Source organism: Montipora foliosa, chromosome 12, assembly GCF_036669935.1.
Source record: "Montipora foliosa isolate CH-2021 chromosome 12, ASM3666993v2, whole genome shotgun sequence".
Taxonomy (NCBI): Eukaryota; Metazoa; Cnidaria; class Anthozoa; order Scleractinia; family Acroporidae; genus Montipora; species Montipora foliosa.
Window position 1 is genome coordinate 24,786,097 of NC_090880.1, and position 2,500 is coordinate 24,788,596.

Sequence of the window (2,500 nt, forward strand, 5' to 3'; positions counted from 1 at the left end):
TTCTTTAAACTTGGGGATGCAATTTGAGTCTAGAATTGAGAAACGTCTGTGAAACGTTCAGAGTCGTTTTTATCCGGGAGATTTAATGACCCGTACGGGAGACCGGGAGATTCGTTCCGTATCCGGGAGACTCCCGGATAATCCGGGAGAGTTGGCATGTATGCAGCAACCAAGAGTGCTATCAAAATAATGCACTTATCAATGTTAAGCCCCAGGGAGGGGGGACGGGCAGACCCAGGGGAATTTGACATTTTCACGAGAACCAGAGTGAAATTGCCCACCCCTGAGCACCTAGAAAATGTCGAATTCCCACCCCTGGGTACCGCTTTTTGCCCAAAACTGGTCTTAGCTATGTCAAATTCCCAACCCAGGGAAAAGCTCGCCGAGTCAATTTCCCGTGGGTAGCCCGCCCAGGTGCATAAAATAAACGCCATTCTTCATCATTTTGAAAGCTATTTCGAATAACCTAATAAAAAGTTTCTCTTCATCGGCACTTCAAATTTCGGCACCGTTGAACGTTTCAAAGACATGAGCTGACGTTTCGAGCGTTGGCCCTTCGTCGGAGCAAATGGAGGAATTGCGTGTTGTGTTAGCTTATAAGGGGAGGATGGTGCTACGCTATTGGTTGAAACCTGTTGACGTGAAAAGAGATAAACAAAGAAATAGAGTCAAATAGGTAAACTTGAATAAAAAGAAAGAAGGAGAAGGGCTAACGCTCGAAACATCAGCTTCGTTATCTCTTTGTGGTGGACATTTGACCCTTTTCAACTTGTCTGATATCAAACTTTTGTGCTCCACTTCCACGCCGACGCAGTACCATGGTCCCTTCAGAAACTAAACCTTTTACGCTCTTTTGTTTCTGTTTGTCATAGATGGACCGTTCAGCGAATGGATCCCCTCAACAATCTTCAAGTGGCGATCAAAAACAACCTCAACGTATTTTACGTCATTTGTTTGCTGAAGACGGGCAGGTGGGTTAGGCAGATGCTCAAACGATGAGCAGAGTTTTCTTGCCGGTCATTTATGACGTCGATAACTTGGTCATTTGGATGTAGCTCTGAGTGAACCACGTCGCCGAAAATTCGCATAGGACAAAATGGATTGCGTCTTGACCAATTTCATCCTCTCTAAAGGAGGGTGATTGTACTTCCCTTTTCCCTCCCCACCCACCCACCCACCCAATACAGTGTTTTTCATGAAGAGAAACAAAGAACCAAGCCGTGTCTCACTTGTGGTGGTAGGGTTTCCGCTATCACAAAATGATTTGTACAGTGCATCGACCCTTTGAACTATCGAGGTCAGAGTAAGAATCAACACATTCGCTTGGATTTGTATGGTTCACGTTTTAAATGCGTTTTAAGGTCTGGTAATGAAGCCAACTTGTCTCGCAACATTGTTGCAATGCAAGTCGAAACCTTCTGATGCGCGTAATACCGGATGCGTGACCAACTTGTCTCGCAGCAAAATATAGTGTTGCAAGTTGAGGCGTCGTGTTGCGAAAAGTAGACTCGACTTCCACTTTCTGAAACAAATTTTAGTTTTGTTGCTCGTATTACCACTGAAGCTTCAACTTGCCTCGCAACAAGTTTGAATTCAACGCTTGTGATTGGCTGTCAGCGAAGCGCGGCTACGCGGCAAATTAAAAAAAAAGAAAATGGCGGACTGAGAAGAGGAGCTTGAAGCTGTTGTAGTAGACCACAAACTCTCAAGACGTCAGACATTTGCCCTATACAAAGACCTCGAGGGCTATCGTAGTCCTAGGGACACCTCGTATTTCCCTTCGGAAAACAAGCAGCCAAAGGAAAAGGTAACAAAGAAAGAAAGAAAGAAGAAGAGTGAAAGAGAGAGTTGAGCAGCCGCCATCTTTGTTTATACACGACTGACCAATCATGCTCGCAGGATTCGGCAAATTTGCAACTGTATATTTTGCTGCGAGGCAAGTTGGTCACGCACCCGGCAATACGCGCAACAAAGGGTTTCAACTAGCAATGTACCGATGTTGCGAGACAAGCTGAAGGAAAATGTTGCCCGTATTACCGGACATTTACCCACCTCATAAATTTTCATCGCACTTTTAACGGGCGAAAGTCCCACGGCTGCCGCTAAGAGGTTCAGCAATCCACCAGCGAGTTTTTCACGTCGATTCATTTTATCGTTGTGTAGACGCAGCCACGATTGAAGTGCAGAATCAAATCTCGGGTGTCAGTTTTTCATCAGGTAGGATTGGCTGTCAACGTGGTAAGCAGCAGTTCTCCCGTTGATAATTTCACTCTATGGTAGATTATACAGTTCGAAGTAACTAGGCGGACAATCAGACATAGTTTGCTGCTACTCTGGTTTAAAATGGATACAACTTAAAAGTTTTCGATTCAATACCCAAAATCTTGAATTGTAAATATTTTTGTTGTATTCAATTTAACCTAGAGAAGTGTCAAGCTATGTCTGATTGCAGTCGAAGTTCCTGGGCGTGAAGTTCATGGCTTGTATGGCCGCAGGGTTC

At 44.6% G+C, this 2,500-nt stretch overlaps 1 long non-coding RNA gene across 2 annotated transcripts in view; it reads left to right on the forward strand.

The window, feature by feature from the left end:
* LOC137979615 (uncharacterized) overlaps positions 1-2,500 on the forward strand; it is a 44,967-nt gene that overhangs the window by 27,866 nt on the left and 14,601 nt on the right. For both annotated transcript variants that reach the window (XR_011118371.1, XR_011118370.1), the window contains exons 3-4: positions 873-971; positions 2,164-2,217. This is a non-coding gene — a long non-coding RNA (uncharacterized lncRNA). The remainder of the gene's footprint in view (positions 1-872; positions 972-2,163; positions 2,218-2,500) is intronic.